A 22,572-nucleotide genomic window follows, 5' to 3' on the forward strand; every position below is an offset into this window, starting at 1 on the left:
ACGGTGGTGAGAGTGTGCTCCAATCCATCCACTTTTCCCACCCCTTGCCTCTGCCTGGATGTAGGCCAGCATTATCATGGTGCAGGGCATGGCCATGTTCTTTACTGAACCACAGTCTCCATTCTGTAGCCATAGTGGTCTTCTCAAAATGAGAAATAAAATAGTACAATAGTCTTCCCTTATCCACAGAGGATACGTTCCAAGACCCCCAGTGGATGTCCTGAACCCTACATACACCATGTTTTTTCCTATACCTACAAACCTACCTAAGATAAAGTTTAATTTATAAATTAGGCATGTAAGAGAGTAACAACAACAACTAATACCAAAACAGAACTAGTAACACAATACACTGTTCATGATTTCACAAACAGGAGATTCATTCTTACTGTAGATCTTAGCAACCTCAGCATATGATTTCTTTTTCTCTCCTTATTACATTGAGAACTTTCAGCTTTTTGCTTATAGGAAGCACTTTGCAGCTTCTTTCTGGCATATCTGAATTGCCAGCATCGCTACTCTTACACTTTGGGGCCACCATGAAGTAAAATAAGGGTTACTTGAACACAAGCACTATGCTACTATGACAGTCAATCTGATAACCCAGACGGCTGCTAAGTGATGGGCGGGTTGAGTCATGTCTACAGCAGGAATACGATGGACAAAAGGATGATTCACATCCCGGGCAGGATGGAGCTGGGTGGCATGAAATTTCATCACACTACTAAGAACGGCATGCAATTTAAAACGTACAAGTTGTTTATTTATGGAATTTTTCACTGAATATTGTTGGACCTCAGCAAACTACAGGTAACTGAAACCACAGATAAGGGAGGACTACTTTATGTCATTCCCTTGCTTAAGTTGCTCCTCGTTTTGGGGGTTAAAGTTGAAACCCCTGAACATGATGTAAAAGTCCCTTCATATTCTTCCCTCTGCCAGACTGCTGTCTGGGACCCCCCACCCATCCCACATCCCCAAATTCATATGCTGACATCCTAAACCTCAACATGATGGTATTAAGAGGTAGGGCCTTTGGGAAATAATTAGGTCACGAGGACTTCACCCTCACGAATAGGATTAGTGCTCTTATCAAGGAGGCCCAAGAAAGCTCACTTGCCTTTTCAACACAGTAAGAAGCCATCTGTGAATCAGAGAGTGGACCCTCACCAGACACTGGATCTGCTGGTGTCTTGGTCTTGGACTTCCCAGGCTCTAGAACTGTAAGAAATAAATCAGCTTGGCCTGGCGCAGTGGCTCACACCTGTAATCCCAGCACTTTGGGAGGCTGAGGTAGGTGGATCACGGGGTCAGGAGATCAAGACCATCCTGGCTAACACAATGAAACCCCATCTCTACAAAAAATACAAAAAATTTAGCAGAGCGTGGCGGTGGGCACCTGCAATCTCAGCTACTTGGGAGACTGAGGCAGGAGAATGGCTTGAACTCAGGAGGCAGAGCTTACAGTGAGCCAGGATGGTGCCACTACACTCCAGCCTGGGTGACTGAATGATACTGTGTCTCAAAAAAGAAAGAAGAAGGAAAGAAAAAAAGAAAAGAAAAGAAAGGAAAAGAAAAGAAGGAAGGAAATGTTTGTTGCTTTTTAACCACCCAGTTTATGGCATTTTTGCTATTGCAGCCCAAATGGGCTAAGACATAGCCCCTCCAGTCTCAGTCTCAGCTTCCTTCACACCAAATTCATTCCAGTGTCCACACACACGTGATGACGTCTGACTCCAGATCTTTAGACACGTCTTTCTCTCCTCCTGCTGTCCCTCCCTCTGCACATTCCCCGACCCCCTTTCCTTAACCTGGAGATGCCCCTCAGGCTTCTGGTCCCACAAGACAATGGACTGAGTGGGCGGAGGTTATCGATGGGCCTGGGCCAGGCAAATGGGATTTGAAGTCTATAGAAGCTCCCAAATGAAGACAGGAAAGAAACCACTTTGGATGTGTTTATAAACTGGATGTTCAAAGGTCAGGCACCAGAGATCATTTGAGCTGCTTTGGGATGTCTTCCTTAATCTCCAAAGGCCAGTCCATCTGCCTGGGGTCTTCTGTACCTAGTTCCAAACAGAGTCACACCAACAGGGTTCTGGAGGCTATCTAGAGATGCTTTTAGAGCTTGTCCTTCTAAAACTCAAGTCCTCTAAGGAGTTACTTGTCAGCAGAGGTGGATCCAGGCTTTTGTAGGGCCTGAGGTTCATGTAATTGAGGAGTTTTTTCTAAGAAAACAAAGTCACAAATAGAAACTTTGGTGCGGGGCCTTGGGAGAGGCCTCGGGCAGACAGGGGCCCTGAAACTTAGCTTCACTGGCTTCCCAGTCAATCCAGCTCTCCTGGTCAGAGGCTAGAATCAGGACAGCAGCTGCAGCATGTTTCCCATTTTCAGGGTGATTCTGGTATCACTGTGGGGTGTGGGAGTCCGGAGTCAGGCAGGCTTGGGACCCAGCCCAGGCTTTGTCTCACCAGCTGTGTACCCTCTGGAAGGTTACTTCAATCCTTTGCACCTCAGTTTCCTCTTCTGAAATAAACTGAGATTGCTCATGGGGTCATTATTCTAAAAGGTCTTGGCATCTAAAAGATTCCCTGTTTACCCTTCCAGAAAAGTAGCCTTAGAACATTCAGAATTCATCAAATGACTCCAGCCCCATTTGCACCTATAAGGACAAAACCAAGTGCCTGGTGTGATGTAGCTTAAGGATCCCATTCACAAAGTGTCATTTAGCTTTTTCACCGCACACTTGGGAAAAGTGCACTCAACTGGGTTGGAAAATTCATTTGTTTGTCTGAAGAGGAGTTCTGTGGTGACTGTGTTGATGCTGCACTGCCTGAGTGAGGAAGAAGCCAGGACCTGCAGCTGCCTGAGCTGTCCCACTCTGTAGCACTCCTGGTACCCAGGGTAGAAAAGAGAGGAAAGAGGACTAGGAAGAGGATTTCCGTTTCCTTTTCTGGATTCATGCTTAACCTGTAAAGTGAAATTTTTATGTAAGCAAAATAAGTTTTGGCATCCTTTTGCTTTGCTTTCTATGCTCTTTCTTTTGGGGGGGCTCCTTCCCCTCCCCCACCCTATCATATCCCTTAGGTCTTCCTTGCTGTGCAAAGGCAACCTTACTCTTCGCCCACCAGGCATCCCAGCACACCCTCACCAGTCCCCAAGTCCATGGGATAGCTGCTTTGAGTTTGAAGTCAGCTCTGATTAAGCTAACAACCTCATTCTCAGTTCTTCATACTTTAACCCTCTGGAAAGTATTTACACGTAAAATAACATTTGTGACCCATCTACATGAATTTCTAATTGGTGTACTATCAGAGTCAGGAAATGAAATTTGAAACTAGGCTGAGTAGATGAAGATAACTTTGGGCACCAAGGATAGGGAGGTCAAGCCTCAGCCAGGATTGGATGTCTGCTTTTCATAGTGCCTTCCCTTCCTGCATTTAAGATGTTAAAATGCTTTAAGTATTCCAGGTCTTTCCAGAATGGCTAGGGCCAGGAGTGGAGGTGGGAGGAAACAAGGTGGGAAGAGAGGGAGAGCCAAGGTTGTTCACAGGTGTGGTTTGTTTGCTAATAGATTGGATGCTGGCTTCTTAGATTCTAGTCTTGGGGCCTGAGGAAGGAGGGCTGGGGAAGGGTTAGGGGGAGAGAGCTGAGTAATGTTAATGGAGAGCCAGGACAGTGACTTCACATGGTGACAAATAGGGAATCTCTAAAAGTTTTTGAGCCAAGATGTGGTGTGTCACAAGCTGCTTTTAAGAAAGATTGATTTGCGAGTGATACATCTGATTGATTGAATAAGGGAGCCTGGGGTCAAAGGCTATGAGGGCGGTTGCCCCAGGAATGCAGGACTGTGCAAAGCATACCAATGGTATTTCAATGGAAGCATTACTATTTGGCATCTGAATATGGAGGGTGAGGAAAAGAATTGAGCTCTACATACTAATAATAATGACACTAATGGTACTAATATGAGGAAGTGGGAAAACTAGTGCTATCCTTGATAAAGACAAGGTAACAGGATTTAGACGGGATGTCTCTTAGCCAGTAGCCAAAGGGACTCTATAGCAGAAACTGGCTAGTTATTCACCACACTGTTGCATTGCATGTCTTTGTTCATATATCTTTGTAAACTCATAAGAATGTTTCCTTAGGGTAGTTTCCTAAAAGAGCAGTTCGTATATCAAAGGACATATGCATATGCACTTCGAAAATCTCAGGCAAGCATTTTTATCTTAAATGGTAAGTCCCTTTCAGTGAATGTGAGGATGGGGGGAGAACAGGCATTCTCCTGTGTCACCGATGCAATTGTAAGATGCTATGCCTTTTCTGGACAGAAATTTAGCAATACGGTCTTTCAAATGTAGTCTTATCAATGTGCCTATCTAGTAATTCCATGTGTAGTTTTTCTTAAGGAAGTAATCAGACGAATGGGTAAGGATATTTTTGTCAGACTTTTGGCAGCACTATATATTATAGTGAAAAATTAGGAGGAAATCTGTGTCTGGTATTAGTGGATTGATTAAATCAAATATGGCACATTCATACAATTAAAAATTATGTTGTAGATATACATTTATGGACATAGGGAGATGTTCTCAATGGTACATGCCACAAAAGCAGATTACAAAGCACCAATTTGGAGGCAACACGAGCTTAGGATTTGCTCCTCACTCAGGATTCCAAGATCCCATTTCTTTTTTCTTTACTTTTTTTCTTTTCTTTTTTTTTTGAGACAGAATCTCACTGTCACCCATGCTGGAATGCAGGGGTGCAATCTCAGCTCACTGCAACCTCTATCTCCTGGGTTCAGGCGATTTTCCTGCCTCAGCCTCTTGAGTAGCTGGGTTACAGACTTGTACCATCACGCCCGGCTAATTTTTGTATTTTTAGTAGAGACGGGGTTTTACCATGTTGGCCAGGCTGGTCTCGAACTCCTGACCTCAGGTGATCTGCCTGCCTCGGCCTCCCAAAGTGCTGGGATTACAGGCATGAGCTACCGTGCCCGACCTCCATTTATTTTTTGAGTCAAGGTCAGGAGAAGGACTCTGCTGGCTCCTTTACCTTCCTTCCCTGCAGGATTGGCCTTCCCAAGTGAAGAATGGCAGGTGGGTAGGGGATCTTTCTCCTCAGCTCTTTTTGGCCCCCCTTCCTGCTGACTGACACTCCTTGGGTTTTCAAAGAAGTTGGGGCATGTTCTGCTAGTATTCCCAGCATAGATTAGAGAATCATTCCTATTAAATCCATGTGAACATCTGGGTACTGAAGGAAAGGGGACTCAAGGCTTCGAGCTTATAGACAGCAACTTGGATTGGATGTCCCGGCACTGCCCCTTACTCCATGCTCTTGAGAATCTCTGTGTTTCCATGGACAATTCCACTCCCATGCCACCCTCCATCACCATCATTAGGAGTGAAGGAAACTCCATGCTCAGTATTGTATCCTTTATGTTCTTATCTCCTTCATAATTTTTCTAACCATGGAATTGAAATCACATTGACCTCCTCCACATCCCCCCATCTTTTGCTTCTGAGAATGTCTTGAAACTTTCCTTTGAAATCTAAGAAAACTGACAATACCCAGTGTCCCCATTGCTCAATGTTAGAGAAGTTCTAAAAAAATATATTCAGGTGGTGGTGGTTTTGGAAAAGTACAGAGGATACTGAGGACGTGAGACTGATGCTCCAACAAAGAGCAGGACCAACAGCGTGGGCTATGGGTTAGACCCCACTTGCCTTCCTTTTAAATGCTGGGAAGGGTGAGCTGTAAAGAAGCAAACCTTGGCCAGCTTAGATTCCTCGATCTTTGTGGTCACACCTTCCTCTTCCCTACCATTGACAGGGTACATGCTGCAAATGTGTTGTGAGGTAATTGAGATGTAGGTTAGTGAACAGTAAGGAAGTTTCATTCTTTCACTAAAGTAGACCTTCTTTACCTTGTTAGAACTTAAGAACTCCTCACAATGAGTAAAGTGCATAATAATAGATCTGACAGGGAGCTGGAATTTCTCTTGCTGTAGAAAAATTTTATTGTAAAGAAAAGTGGTATAGTATATTTGATTGAATTAAAAAATAATACTTGTTATATTTGTTGAGAACCTAGTATATGCCAGTTCCTGGGATGCACACACACACACACACACACACACACACACACACACAGGGTTACATTTATGTGTTACGTATTACACATTATATGCTACATATTATATTTGATAGTATTACATATCCACCACACACACACACACACACACACACACGCACATATATTTTTCCGAGACAGAGTCTTGCTCTGTAGCCTAGGCTAGAGTGCAGTGGTGCCATCTTGGCTCACTGCAGCCTCCGCCTCCCAGGTTCAAGCGATTCTCCTGTGTCAGCCTCCCCGTTATCTGGGATTACAGGCGCCTGCCACCACACCCGGCTAATTTTTTTGTATTTTCAGTAGAGAGCAGGTTTCACCATTTTGCCCAGGCTGATCTTGAACTCCTGACCTCAAGTGATCCTCACGCCTCAGCCTCCCAAAGTGTTGGGATTACATGTGTGGCCACTGCGCCCGGCCTACATGGTACATATTAGATATCACATATTGCAGACAGGAGGAGACTAGCACTGTATTTCTAATGCCTGAGATTTCCTTACTGACAATTTGACCCCAAAGGTTAATAGTGTCACTTTTTTTTTTTTTCTGCAGGGGACAAGTGTGGAGAGCTCTCTAGCCAAAAAATTTCCAGAAGATCCATTAGGGCTTTGCAACATGAGCCTGGGAGGGCAGGCTCCTCTTTGCTTGGGAGTTGAAAGTTGGGGGAACTTTTGAAGTAACTCATTACAGAGAATGAGGTGCTCTTTGACTGTCAGCGGACAGAGTTCACAGATTCCCTGAGGGCTGGATGAGATACAGAAAGACAGAGCTAGGATCCGGCAAATACCTTGATGGGCCTGAGCGCTGCCCTGCTGCTGACAACTGCATCCATGCTGGGACAGAGGCCCTGGCTTAGCAGCCACATGTGTAAAAAGTCATTAGGTACAGAGAGGTATGTGGAGGGGAATAATCTATAAAAAGGGCTTTGAACCTCAGGAAGTGTGACCCAGGTGCTGACCTGCCGGGCTGTTTTGGGAGCTGGTAAGACCACACCTGAGCTTTGTGGTTGGCACCAAACACCACAAATGCTCCCTTTCTCAGCCGCCTGGGGACCCTGTCCCCTAATCATGGCTCTCTGTCATTTCCATCTCATCTTCACTCATATCTGCCCTGACCTCCTCCACCTTGACTTGTGGCCGCCCACTCTGAACCACTGTTGATTCTCTAGGGCCCCTTCTTTCCCAGAGCTCTCTGCCGTCCTTTGCGTTGCCATCGGTAAACCTTTCAACATGGAAGCATTGGTGTTTGTTCCCTGCCATCTCCCATCCCAACCCTCCAGTGGCTCCTCGCAACAACAACAACAATAGCCACCAGTTACTGAAAGCCTAACCTATGCCCGTTATGTGCCAGGCAGTGTGGTGCAGGTGGTGGTGGGGATTTTAAATCAGTTGCTCCTGGGTAACTCCCTGCTCTCCTACTCCCCACCCTGCCAACACACGCACAACACACACCATCAGTTTAGCTACTTAGTGATGTCCATTTTCAAAAATCAACCAGAAAGAAGAAAAACAGATATTTTCTGGGGGGTGTTAATTAGTGAATAGTGTGTTCAATTGTTACCCACGAGAGTTGATTGTCAGCAACAGCAAACACACACCCAGATACAGGAACAGCACTGCACCATGTTCTCTGGGACGACTCAGGCTGGTGCATTCTTTAGGCAGAGCTATGGTGGGAGAGGAACTAGGGTGTGCTGAAGACCTACTAGGTGCAGGGCCTGTTCTTTTCGTTTATTTCTTTTTTCTTTTTTTTTTTTTTTTTTGAGACTGAGCCTCACTATGTCAGCCAGTCTGGAGTGCAGTGGAGGAATCTCAGCTCACTGTAACCTCTGCCTCCCAGGTTCAAGCAATTCTCCCACCTCAGCCTCCAGAGTAGCTGGGATTGCAGGTGCATGCCACCACATGCAGCTAATTTTTTTGTAGAGACAGGGTTTCACCATGTTTGCCAGGCTGGTCTTTAACTCCTGATCTCAGGTGATCTGCCTGCCTCAGCCTCCCAGAATTGCAGGTGCGAGCCAATCAATACACCCGGCCTGTTCTGAGAGTTGTGTATTTGCAAGTTCCAGGCTCCTATCTTCTCCGGAAAGGCCACAGGCCCATGTGAACATGGAATACCCAGCCATGCTGACCACATAGACCCAGTCCCCTTGCACTGAGTTCGTGTCCTCCAGCCCAGATCAGCTGGCATCTCCTGGCCTCTGCTTTCTATTTGATCAATACAAACCCTTCCAGGAAGGATACACAGAAGGCTCAACTCTCCCCGAAGATGTGCCAGACGGCCCCTGGGGACCTCTGTTCACCCGATAGCCAGTTTCTGTGAATTCACCTACTGAATTATTGTTTCCTGCTCTGTGTCCTGCAGTTGCTTCTTTATCTCTACCCCAATAGGCACCAAAATAAACTCTTTGCCTTGTTTCCCTGCCCAACCCAGCAAATGGGGATGCCCTGGGCTGTCATGTCAACAGAACATGTATTGATGGGTTGTGGGCCACCGAGGAAGTTCACGTGGTAGAACTGAGCGCAAATGACTTAAAGCCACACCTTTGAGAGTCCTGTTGCAGAAGCCCTTTCAACCAGTCTCCCAGGAGCCTTCTCACTGCCCTTGATCTGTGGAGCCCCCAGCCTTCTGCCACTTTGCTAGGTTTTTCCTCTCTCTTCTCTTCCAATCTCTCCTGTTATCTTCCAAATTTGGCTCCAGGCATATCTGAATCCATGGAGGTGCTTGGCTGAACAAAAGGATCTTTATAGGACAGGATGTCCCTTCCTTAGAAGAGCATTATGGTTATAAATGGCAAAGACATTTTCCTCCTTTACTGAATTACGTTTAATGACCCCAAAATGCTCCGCCTTGTGTGTTGATGTTGAACATGAGGCAAGCAAACAGTCTGTGGACTTGGGTCACTGACACAGGCTCCTTTCCCTGGCTCTCCTCAGAGGTCTGACCACCTTTCCACAACTTTGGTGTATATAAGGATACCACATCTTCCCTCGTCTGAGCCCGCCTCACCTGGCATGTTGGCCATGGCCTCCCTCAGGCCAACCCTTTATTGAGACATGTCAAAAGAAAGAATGAACTCTCCTTCACTTCCTCCTTCTTCTTTTAATTAATGGATTTTGTTTTTTAGAACGGTTTTAAATTTCCAGACAAATTGAGCGGATAAGACAGCTCCTATATACCTTGCTTTTTGTTCTCACCAAATTTCTCCTGTTAGTAACATCTTACATACCAGTATGGTACATTTGTTAGAATTAATACAATTCTACTGATACATCATTATTAACTAAAGTGCACAGTTTATTCAGATTTCCTTTGTTTTTACCTAATGTCCTTTTCATGTGCCAGGATCCCATCCAGGATCCCACATTGGGTTGTTAGGTGTCCTTGGGCGCCTCATAGCAGTGACAGCTTCTCAGACTTTCCTTGTTTTAGAAGACCTTGACAGTTTTGAGGATTGCTGGTCAGGTATTTTGTAGGCCACCCCTCTGCTGGAATTTATTGGATGATTTACTCCCACTTGGACTGGGGTTATGGGTTTTTTCAAGGAAGATGGCAGAGGTAAAGTGTCATTTTCATCCTGCCACAAAGAAGCTGCATGCTATCAGCATGATTTATCACTGTGGATGCTGGCCTGGAGAGTCTGGCTGAGGGAATGCGTGTCAGCTTCCTTCTCTGTCAAGTCACTCCTTTTATCCCCTCTTTCCAGGCTGTACGCATTGGGAGGAAGCCCCCATACACAACTCACACTTGCAAGGTGGGGAATCACGCTCTATCTCTTAGAGAATGGAGTATCCACAAAGGTTCTGTAGAATTCGCCTGCATGGTAAATTTGTCTCTTGCACATTACTAAATTTATTAAATTGTTAATAAATTTATTAATTTATTCAGTCATGTATTTACAATGGTACGGACTCATGGGTATTTATTGTATGCTTTGGGTTATAATCCAATGCAACTTTATTGATTTATTTGTTCAAACTGTTCCTGCTTTGACCCTGGGGGGTTCTTTCAATGGGCTCCATTGCACCTTTGCATACTCCCATCTCTGTGTGTGTGTGTGTGTGTGTGTGTGTATGATCACTTTCTTTTTGGCACTACAAGATGCTCCCTTTTCTTCATTTACTCCCTGCTCCTGATTATTCTTGCTCCTGTTTTCAAATCTGTTTGAGATTTAAAAAACATGAAAGTCCCAACTACCAGAGGGCCAAGAATTGACTCCTCTCCATGAGTAACCCAGTGAGTGTCCACGTTCCTTCTTGGCTGCACAAGCATGTTTTCATTTAGTCCTTGTAGCACACCTTTGAGTGCATAGCAATCTCATTTGACAGAGACTCAGAAATGTTAAATAACCAGGTCAGAACCACACAGAGAAGAAGTGGGGAACAGCACCTGAGCTCCATGCAATGCAGTGGCCTCGCCTTTGAGGGGAAAGTTCCCAGTCTCCACCTGGGGGAAGCACAATCTCAGCGCCAATTTGAAGAGGATACAGACCTCCAAGTCTTTCCCATGTGCCCCTCGTTCAAAACCCTCTGGTAGATCCTGGAGTACTGTCTCCCTCAGGCCACTTCAGCTGTTTGGGACTTTGGAAATTCACCTCCCCACTAGAGAATAAAAAATGGGTAACTGGATAATTTTTGCAAAAACAAACCATGTCCCTGTCAGCAGCTCGATATCCATTCCCTGTATTAAAAATTGTCTGCTGGCTGGGCATGGTGGCTCATGCCCGTAATCCCAACACTTTGGGAGGCTGAGGTAGGTGGATCACGAGGTCGGGAGTCTGAGACCATCCTGGCCAACATAGTGAAACCCCGTCTCTACTAAAAATACAAAATATTTAGCTGGGTGTGGTGGCAGGCACCTGTAATCCCAGCTACGTGCGAGGCTGAGGCAAAGAGAATCGCTTGAACCTGAGAGGCGGAGGTTGCAGTGAGCCAAGATCGCTCTACTGTACTCCATCCTGGGTGACAATAAGAGACTCCGTCTAAAAAAAAAAAAAAAATTATCTGCTGTAAACAAGGAGAGGTGTGAATAGTGTTGTGCTCACTCTGCTCATTACAGGGTGGCTTTTGGTGGATTTTCAATGACATTCAACAAATGAAGGGGGAATAATAAATAAACCAAAACCACCCTATTTTTATAAGAGGGTATGCATATTTACATATCAGTCTCATATTTCAGGTTCCAGATTGGGCTATGGTTTTTTAAAAGGCACTATTTGTTTTTCCTTTATATAGAAACAAAATTCACTTTTAATTGTGGCAGTTTTTTGGTTTTTTTTTTTTTGTTTTTTTTTCTAAAGAAAAGCTACATTTGAACTTTAGAACTGAAAGAGTGTCTGGTTCATAGCAACCACATGAACGAGATTTCAAGAAATCCTACAGGACTCTACCAGAAATGGAATGGAGGAGTTGTCTGTGTGTAGTTCACGGTCAAACACTGTCGTCCCTGGGGCCTGTGGTCCAGACCACAAACATGTGATGAGGACCCAGAAGAAGAAGCCGGGCTGAGTCAAACCTTTGGCCTGCCGGGGCACTGGCTCTGCAGAGCCCAGAGAGATGTCTCTCCCTCCCTCCCACCTCCCTCACCCATGGCTGGGACCTCTCCTGCCTGCTCCTGTCCATGCCCCTGCCTGAGGCCACAGCTCTGATCTCCTGCCAAAAGCTGCCCCACTCCTGGGCCGCAGAGTCTGACCGCTGGAGGGGCTGGATTATGCTCAAGGGAGGAGGAAGAGCAGGGCTGCGAAGTGTGGCCTAAGTCACTGAGCCCAAAGGGCCCAAAACCCAGCAGCCCGGCTTGTATCCACCATGGGTGTCTCACGCTGGTACAAGTACCAGTCAGGCCCACCAGAGGGTGGTTTAAATTCTCCTTCAACCCCCAGTTGTGGACCAGGACTTGGCTCGCATTCAGTTTTGGAGGGAGGATGAACTCAGCGTTTTTGATGTTTGGGGTTAAAAGAAAAAAAAAAAAAAGAAAAGAAAAAACAAGCAAGTCCACAGTCTGCACTCCATTGACTGGCCCTCCATCTAACTCCCAGTCCTCATGCTGTGTTCCTAAGATTAGCTGTTCAACAGGGCCCCCTCCAGGTGTTTTACTGAATAACAACAACAATGATGGAATAGTTTCAAGTGCCAGGCACAGTCTGAAGTGCATTATAGACATGTATTATCTCACTCAAGCCTCACAGCATCCCTCTGTGAAGGTGGAATTGTTATCCCAAATTTGCAGACAACAAGACTAAGGCTCCGGGAGATGAGTAAGTAGTAGAGCTGAGATTCAAACCTGGATTCACTTGACTCCATAGTCCCTGTGCTAACTAACCACTAGTTTAAACTCCCGTGTCGGGCCTCACCCATGAATTGGAAAACCGAAACCTGGCTCCATCTTTGTCTGTAATTGGCTGGGTCACCTTGAGAAAGTCACTTTTCCTCTCCTGTGCTCTGATTTACTATGAGTCAAATACAGTTAGTACCTGTCAGGGTTTCCTGAAGAAGTGCATATGAAAAGGATTTGTTTCCCTGCTGTAAGTGATAAGAAAACCTCCAAAGATAATGCCCCCCTATCTTTTTAAGGCTTCTCATTCTTTCTTATGTCACTTTCTGCTCATGAATGGAAACTTACGTGTATTTACTGCAGGGACAACCACATTTTGTCCTCAGAGCTATGGGGTGCAGCAAAGGAAGGTAGGATTTGGGACATTTCCCCAACTCTCTCCTGACCCAGATCCATGTATTCTCAGCTGGTTGGAGGCATGACTCCAATCTAACTGATCCACAAAACCTCTGCCTCACTCCCTTCTCTGCTTGCCTCATCCATTCTTCAGAACCCAGTTTGGGAGACCTCTTCCAGAAAGGCTTCTGTGACCATCGGTCCAAGTGTGGGGCTTCTCCCTGAGCTCCCACCAAGCTCTCTCTTTTTTTTTCCACACAGGAGCTTGCTCTGTCGCCCAGGCTGGAGTGCAGTGGTATGATCGTAGCTCACTGCAGCCTTGATCTCCTGGGCTGAAGTGATCTTTCCACCTCAGCCTCCCAAGTAGTTGGGACCACAAGCATGCATCATCACACCTGGCTAATTTAATTTCTTTTTTTTTTTTACAGAAGGGGTCTTGCTATGTTGCCCAGGCTGGTCTTAAACTCCTGGACTCAAGCAATCCTTCTGCCTTGGCCTCCCCCTGTGCTGGGGTTACAGGCATGAGGGACTGAGCCGGGCACCAAGCTCTCCTTGTACCTTCTTCCCCACTCCACAAAGGCAGGGACTTTGTGTGTCTAATGGCTGATCTGCTGCCCAGCAGGAATGCTCTCATTAAAAGATGAATGAATGAAAAATGGGTCAGATGCATCTCCTATGATGTGTGATTCATTCTCAAAGTTGCGTGGGTGTCTGGTTGGACTCTGCTCATGTTTCTCCTGTGTCCCCAGTTCCCACTTCTCATTGATGTGCCCCAGGCACTCTACTCTTTCTCCAGGGCTTCCTATCACTGAACCTACAGGATGGACCTGATGAATCAGAGGCAGGTAGCACAGGTGAATGGCAGAGGTACAATGTGCCAGAAGTGAGGTATTCACCACTGGTTCAGGTGGTTTGGGTTGGAGTCTAAGCTGGCTTCCTCTATTCCTATCTTACTCAAGGGAAATTCCTACCTCTGGCCAAGACAGAAATAGGAGAAACCAGCTTAAAATCCACCCCTTTCCTCTGAGACAGAAAACCATCAAAGTGTACCACATTCACCTTATCTAAGGAAACCTCAAATTTACTCAAAATGGCAGAGAGAGAAAAATGCGTCTCTTGTGTGTCTGGAGTTGGAGCCGCATAATGCATACTCAGAGGGTTTACACCCCTCATGGAGGATTCTTCTCTTTATAAAGTTGCCACAAAAGAAGAGACAGCCATTGATACTCACAACCTAACTAAGATTAGGATAAGCCTAAGGGGCGGGGCGGTGGGGCGGACAGACAGGTATACAATGCCTTTTGCCTCTGCATGCCATTTGTCTTTCAAGGAAATCTGGCTGACAACTGCTGTAGATATTTGCTATCATTAAGACACTCTCCCATTTCCTATCCCATAGTTATGAGGAGTGTAAATGCCGCTGGACGGGAGCAGCGCCTGGGCAGATTCCATAGAAGAAATGTGATTCTGATGGAAACAAAGCAAACAAAGCAAACTCAGCAAAAGTCTCAGCAGTCATGAACCTTCTGGGAAAGAGCTGCACTAAATTACTGAGTCTCTTCATTTGATGAAAGTTCGTGTCTTGAGAAATAATTGTTATTTTAACCATTTGGGAGGAAAGTATTCTCCCTAAAGCCTGAGCTCCTTGAAAGCAGAGCTGTGTCTTACTTATCTCTACATCATCCATGGCGTCTGGTTGTAGCAGTTGCCTCCCCAATATCTCTTACTTTTTTTTCTTTGCCAACAGAGCCTCTGTATTGTTGGGGTTTGAAGTAATAAGCTCCATTTCCCATTCTTCTTGCACAGAGACATGGCAAATGAGATGTAAGCAAAATTGAGCTGTTTGAAAGGGATTGAGAAGAATGCCTTTTTGCTGTTTCCCTCTCCTCTTGCCTGCTGACTGGAATTTAGATGTGATGACTTGTATTTCAGCAGCCATTTCGTGATTATGAGTTGATTTTGAAGATGAAATCCACATGCTAAGAATGGTGAAGCAAAAAGAAAGGTTTCTAAAGCTTCTGCACAGCAAAGGAAACAATCAAATGTACCCCATAAATATATACACCTATTATATGCCCATAATAATTAAAAATTAAAAAATAAAAAAGTGCTGGGAGAAGTGGCTCAGTCCTATAGTCCCAGAACTTTGGAAGGCCAAGGCAGGTGGACTGCTGAGCTCAAGGAGTTTGAGATCAGCCTGGGCAACATGGTGAAACCCTGTCTCTTAAAAAAAAAAAAAAATTAGCAGGGCATGGTGTGCACCTGTGTTCTCAGCTACTCAGGAAGCTGAGGTGGGCGGATTGCTTGAGCCCTGGAGGTTGAGGCTGTAGTGAGCCATGATAACGTCACTGCACTCCAGTCTGGGCCTGTTATGCAAGCATGCATGGGCTCTGGGTGAGAGGTTGGGAGGCTCACCTTTGAATATGGGTATTAAGCTTCAGTGGATGAAATATATATTGTTTCTTAATATCTTGGCTGCTCAGAAACCTTTTTACTCACTTGCAGCTTTGGCCACATCTTAAATAGCCAGTTGGCTGCATAGCTAGCTCTAAACAGGTGAGAATTCTGAACACATCACCTCTCAAATTTCCTTTTTTTTTCTTTTTCTTTTTGAGACAGAGTCTTGCTCTGTCACCCACCCAGACTGTGATGCAGTGGCATGATCTCGGCTCACTGCAACCTCCGCCTCCCAGGTTCAAGCAATTCCCCTGCCTCAGCCTCCTGAGTAGCTGGGATTATAGGCGCATGCCACCACACTCAGCTAATTTTTGTATTTTTAGGAGAGACAGCATTTCACCATGTTGGCCAGGCTGGCCTGGAACTCCTGACCTTGTGATCCACCCACCTCGGCCTCCCAAAGTGCTGGGGTTACAGGTGTGAGCCACCGCACCCAGCCACATCTCAAACGTCTAAGAGCTCAGGCACAGGGAGGTGAGCATGACGTCAGGTAAGGGATGTAAGTGTTCGGTCTGTCATTCCTGCTGGACACTGAAGGTGGACGTGTATTAGATGACCAGATAGACGATGGGTTCTTGTGTAGTATTTTCACTTCAGATGAGTTCCTTTGTTCTCCTGGGGCTTCGGGTTCCCTTTCTGTCCAGATGCCCAGATGCTCCTAGACTGGTTCTTCCCTTTCTTCTCTGGCTATTTTATGTGCTTGCTCAGGGGGATGATGGGAAGACAGTTTCCCTCACAGTTGCAAGGCAGTGCCGCATTGTTGAGGGTCTCCTGCTGGAGAAGTGGAGCTTTGCGACTCACTCAGGAGTGCAATGCAGGTTCTGAGATGAAAATTTGCGAACCAGTTTCATGTGGTCAAGGTTGTGAATGAATTAATAACAGTGAGGCTCTGAGTGCTGATCAGCTGGGATGACTTTGGAGCTAGATCTGAATACTAATGGGACTGGGTGACTTTAGTCGGTGAGAATTTTGAGACCCTCTTTGTTTCATTTAAAAGGGTCTAACTGAAACTTGTTTTTTTTTTTTTTTTTTTTTTTTTTTTTTTTTTTTTTTTGAGATGGAGTCTTGCTCTGCTGCCCAGGCTGGAGTCAGTGGTGCAATCTTGGCTCACTGCAACCTCCGCCTCCCGGGTTCAAGCGATTCTCCTGCCTCAGCCTTCCGAATAGCTGGGACTACAGGTGCTCGCCACCACACCCAGGTAATTTTTGTATTTTTAGTAGAGACAGGGTTTCACCATATTGACCAGACTAGCCTCGAACTCCTGACCTTGTGATCCACCCACTTTGGACTCCCAAAGTGCTAGGATTACAGGCATGAGCCACCGCACCCAGCCACTGAAACATTCTTTAAAGAAGGAAAAAGAAAAGAAATTCAAGTGCACAGAGAAGCCTAGAGAGTGACTGCTGTATGGAAAGGAGGTATTGACATAGAAGGAGGAATAGAGTCGCGAGTAAATGCAGGAGAGGAATGCATGTAAAAGACTCCAGGAATGGATGCAAACACTAACATGAATATTTTCTAGTTAGAAGGGCCAACATGTGGTCTCAAGTATTTTTCATGCTCCTCCCAGGCGTGTGTGTGTGTGTGTGTGTGTGTGTGTGTGTGTGTGTGTATATAATTTTTTGAGGTGGAGTCTCGCTCTATCATGCCCAGGCTGGAGTGCAATGGTGTGATCTCAGCTCACTGCGACCTCTGCCTCCTGGGTTCAAGCAATTCTCCTGCTTCAGTCTCCCAAGTAGCTGGGATTACAGGGGCCCGTCACCATGCTAGGCTAATTTTTTGTATTTTTAGGAGAGACGGGAATTTCACTGTATTGGCCAGGCTGGTCTCGAACTCCTCAGGTGATCCTCCCACCTCAGCCTCCCAAACCAGACCCACTATATTTCTAATTTAGCCATAAGTAGTCAAGCAAGAAAGACTTGAGCTTGGGAGTGAGGAGAAAGATCCACATGCAGCAGATTCTCACGCACAGACTTGGCAAAAGCAATGTCCGGACCAAAGCTGAAATGACCCTTTTGTGTTTTCCAGGAAGAAGCTACAAGGAAAACATTATGGAAAGAAGCCTAATTTTTTTTGGTGCGTTTCCTAAGTGTGTGTAGCTGCTCAGAGATTGTGTATCCCCAGGCATCGCTCCAGTATATGTGTTACTTGCCTGTGTGTTTATACAGTGAATAGCTCATTAATACTGTGGTTCTAGCTTCTGATGTTCTGTGTGTATCTGTGCAGGGTAAGAAGAGAGGCTTCTGGGCTGAGTGCCGTGGCTCATGCTTGTAATCCCAGCACTTTGGGAGGCCGAGGCGGGCAGATCAAGAGGTCAGCAGATCGAGACCATCCTGGCCAACATGGTGAAACCCCGTTTCTACTAAAAATACAAAAATTAGCCAGGCGTGGTGGCAGGTGCCTGTAGTCCCAGCTATTCGGGAGACTGAGGCAGGAGGGTCACTCGAACCTGGAAGGCGGAGGTTGCAGTGAGCCAAGATAGCACCACTGCACTCCAGCCTAGGTGACAGAGGGAGACTCCATCTCCAAAAAAAAAAAAAAAAAAAAAAAAAAAAAAAAAAAAAAAAAGAAGAAAGACTTCCAGTGTAGTGAAGAGATCAGGCCCCAAGAGTGACATTAGAGGGAAAAGGCAGAGGCCTGCTTGGCATCCTGGGACAAGGATGGAGGGTGTGGGGGACAGTTACTGAAATGGGGGCTGGCTGGCAAAGGGAAGGACAAGGATTGGGGCGTGTCTAAGTACAGAAAATCGATCCATCAGTCTGGGCTAGCTCTGCTTGCCTGGCCCTCTCCAACTGGGGCTGCAAGGCTTGGCTTTGCTCACCACAGTTCAGCCATGGGAAGCACCAAGGAAGTGACGTCACCTGCTGCAGTTTCTGCCTCCTCATCTGCTGTTAGTTCAGGCTCTTCAGACTCACAGATGGGAGACCCTTGTGGAGAAGAAATGGAGCAGATATTTTATTTTATTTTACTTAATTTAATTACAGGCTAGCATCTTCGTATTTGCTTCATTTTTTTTTATGTTACAAAAGTTTTACACATTTGTTTCAAAATCTTTAAGCAACCCAGAAGCCTATACAGTAAAAAGCAAAAGTCTCCCCTCTCTCCACTTCACTTCCCCAGGTGCAGAGTCTACCATTGTTTACAGTTTGAGACATATCTTTTGAGATCCTTTTCTAAATGAACACACAAACATAACAATATTCCTCTATACATACTAATCTACAACTGTTTTTTAAAAAATACATATCATGGATATCTTTCCAAGTTGATATATCCATATTTAATTCATTTCTTTTTATCAGCTGCATCATAATCCATTGTATGAATGTTTGATCATTTATTAAGTCATTCCTTATTGGAAGGCATTTGCATTGTTTCTAATGTTCCACTATTAAAGAAAAAGGTGGGCTGGGTGCGGTGGCTCATGTCTGTAATCCCAGCACTTTGGGAGGCTGAGGTAGGTGGACCATGAGGTCAGGAGTTCAAGACCAGCCTGGCCAAGATGGTGATACCCCGCCTCTACTAAAAATACAAAAAAAAAAAAAATTAGCCGGGTGCGGTGGCAGGTGCCTGTAATCCCAGCTACTCATGAGGCTGAGGCAAGAGAATCGCTTGAACTTGGAGGGTGGAGGTTGCAGTGAGCTGAGATCGGGCCACTGCACTCCAGCCTGGGCAACAGAGTGAGACTCCATTTCAAAAACAAAACAAAACAAAAAAAAAAAAGAAAAGAAAAGAAAAAGAAAAAAAAAATGCTGGAATGAACAATGAGTATTCCCATAATATACAGTCCTAGAATGAAGTGTGCATCTCCAACTAATCAGCACGTACCATCAAAATTCCCTCCAAACGTTCTGTGGGCGCTTATTCTAATACACAGATTCAATTAATAATAGGCATGAGTGACGGGGGTCGTGTGCTCAATGCTCACCACCCCTTCCTCACCCATGCTAGTTGTTAGTTGACAATTTGAGTCCTGTGATTAACACCAGATATCACCCCATTTGTGTTGACATCTCTGAGATGTGCAGGTCTCATGCCCAGAGTTCCATAGCCTCTATTTCCAATGAGACTTTGCCTGGAATGCCCTCCCTACATTGTTTCCTCTCAAAGTCCTCCAGAAGATTATCCTTGACATCTCTGCAAGCCCTTGGTCTTCCCCCTTGGTGTCCTTATTGTGTCACTCCACGAAATCTGAAATTATTTGTTAGCACGTTTTTGTCTTTTTTCTCCCAATAGACTGGGAGTTCCTGGAAGTCAGGGACTGAATACTAGCCAATCTGGCATAGAGCACACTATTTAACAATCAAATGATTATTGCCTGTTTTTTGTTGTTGTTGTTGTTATTTTTTTAATGTTGGTTGTTTCCTGGACACTCTCAACCTAGTAGATGTTCTAGAAATACTGATTAATTTGTTCAGTCATTCTGGATAACTTGTACATCTACCAGTCATAAAATTCTGCACTAAAGGGTAAGAATGTGGAAATAGGAATTGGCAGATGGCCAGCTATGGAGAAAATGTTGGGACTCACCACCATAGAGAGATGAAAGTTGGGTGGGTTTTAGGGAGGGGAGAGGACAAGGGGTCAGAACCATGGGAAGTGGATGGAGACAGAAGGAGGAACTGGTAAAGGAGAAAGGAAAGGAGTCTGAGGGGAAAGATGATGCAGGGGAGAGACAGGTTAAGGCACAATCAGGGAAAACTTCCTGGAGGAAGGGGACTGTCATTTGTCAGGCAAATGACAAATCCTAGCTGAAATCCTAGTTCTGCCGCTTAACAAGCTATATGGCCTTGAACTTAATATTTAATAAGCAGCTTTCTCATGTATAAAATGATGATAAATGATGATAATACACCTACCTGCTGGGGTTATTCTAAGGACTAAATGGACTTATCCATGCCTTTAGCACAGTGCCTCTAACATGAAGAAAAGAGGGGGAATATCTCTTTTCTTTGCTCAGCTCTCAATTAAGAACAGTTAATTGTCAAAATCAAATTGTATATTTACTCACCCCCTTATAAGTTGACTTTTAAAAGATCTGCGGAGACTTACCGATACTTTAATAATTTCCCCCCAGACTCAACACTTCCAGCCCATACCACCCTGATTGCACTCCTCTGAGCCCTTTTCTTAAGGTGATACTTGGAACTGAGTGCTGGTCTTCAGTGTTCTCCGGATGTGGTTGACAAATGTGAGGTACAGGGGACACTGTTAGCCACCCCTGCTCATCCCATATCAGTAATGGACATTTACAATTTTATTTATTTATTTATTATTTTTTGAGATGGAGTCTCGCTTTGTCACCCAGGCTGGAGTGCAGTGGAGTGATCTTGGCTCACTGCAACCTCTGCCTCCTGGTTTCAAGTGATTCTCTTGCCTCAGCCCCCCAAGTAAGTGAGACTACAAGCGGGTGCCACCACGCCCACCTAATTTTTTTTTTTTTTTTTTTTTTGAGTAGAGATGAGGTTTCACCATATCGGCCAGGCTGGTCTCAAACTCCTGACCTCCCATGATCCACCCGCCTTGGCCTCCCAAAATGCTGGGATTACAGGCGTGAGCCACCATGCCTGGCCTACAATTTTATTTATTTATTTATTTATTTATTTATTTATTTATTTATTTATTTCTCTATCTATGTATCTTTTGAGACAGTGTCTCTCTCTCTCATCCAGGCTAGATTGCAGTGGCGCAATCATAGCCCACTACAGCTTCAACCTCTCAGGCTCAAGTGATCCTCCACCTCAGCCTCCTGAGTAGCTGGGACTATAGGCATGTGCCAGCACGCCCAGCATGTGATTTTATTTCTAACATTTCAAATTGTGCCATTGCCTTATGATGAATTTGTGGTCATCTGAAACTCTTAGGCACCTACTATTACAAATACACTTTTTGGAATGCAAAAGCAGAACTTTAAGTTTAAAGCTGCCAGATTGCGTCCTGTTGGTTGACATCCACTGCATCATCATTTCAGTTTGATGAGTTTTCTTGAATGCTTATTCTGTCCAGAGCAATCTCAGCTAAGATGTTTTCCACATCCAAAGATAATGGTTTCTGACCATCTTTTCCATTTTTCTTCTAACTAGTCCTCCTCTCTAGACCCCTCTGAAGTGTTGCTTCCACCCCTACACTGGTGTGATCTTCCTAGCACCAAGCATAGTGGAACAATTACTCTCTTGATGTAGATGTTCCTTTCTATTTGTTCAGCCTAAGATTGTGACCATTCTTGGCTCATATGGCATTTGCTGTTGAGTAGAATTCTGAGGTCTTTTTCATGTGAAACCTTCCATTCATAGAAGCTGCTGCTTCTATGGGCCGTCGTGAATTTTTATTAAGAATCTAGCTGCTGCCTCAGGGGTTTTCTGATCCCACACACTGTGCAGACATTAACCATTGCTTATTGCTTCCAAAAAGGGAATGGGAGGGTTTGGCGATGTCTGAGCACAGTCATAACTGGCTAAAGAGGGCTGTCGTTTTGGTGGTCAGGCATCTGCCCTGAATGAGCAGACCTTCAGCAGGTGGGGTGGTGGATGAACAGAGCTTAAGATCAAGCTCCAGGGACAAAGACACAGAACGTTTGAAAACATCTGCGCAAACATCACCCAACAAAGAGTGTTTGGAATGGGCAGGGAATGCATGGGCTCCATGAGGGCTCTCCAGGCAGGCATCTGTGGTGGTCACACCCTGTTTGTGGACCCACTGCTTTTAGCACCTTCCCAGCCTTAAATAAGTAGAGATGATTTAACATATGAGACATGGGGGTTTCCCTTCATAAATCAGAAGTATAGCATAATGGGAATACAATGAAAGCCTTATTTTCTGGGAAAGAAATGAAATCCTGTCCAATGTCACGGTGGCGGAGTCTTGCTTTGCATTTTGTTCCCTGAGATGTTTGAAATAGAGAGTAGAAGGGATCTAGGAACACAGGATCCCCTTTAACTTCCTCTAGAAACTTTTCCTTCCCCCAGGCAAGAGCAGTAATGCCTTATGTGTCAATGACTCAGTGAAAGCTGTTGGGGTGAGGTGACTCTCCTGGTAACTCCACGGGATGCCCTTCTAACTCTTGTGTGCATATGTATGTGTCTAATAAAGACAAGGTTTCCTCTAGACTAGTGCTGTCCCAAAGCACTTGGAGATGATGGGAATGTTCTGTAATCGGTGCTGTTCGGTATGGTAGCCACCAGCCACGTATGGCTGTTGAACACCTGAGATGCGGCTAGTGCAACTGAGTAACTGACTTTTTAGTTGCACTTAATTTCAACGAACTTTAATTTAAGTGGCCAGATGTGGCTGGTGGCTACTGTATTGGACGGTGCAGCTCTA

The sequence above is a fragment of the Rhinopithecus bieti genome, unplaced genomic scaffold (assembly GCF_001698545.2).
Source record: "Rhinopithecus bieti isolate Rb0 unplaced genomic scaffold, ASM169854v2 scaffold_15087, whole genome shotgun sequence".
Classification (NCBI taxonomy): Eukaryota; Metazoa; Chordata; class Mammalia; order Primates; family Cercopithecidae; genus Rhinopithecus; species Rhinopithecus bieti.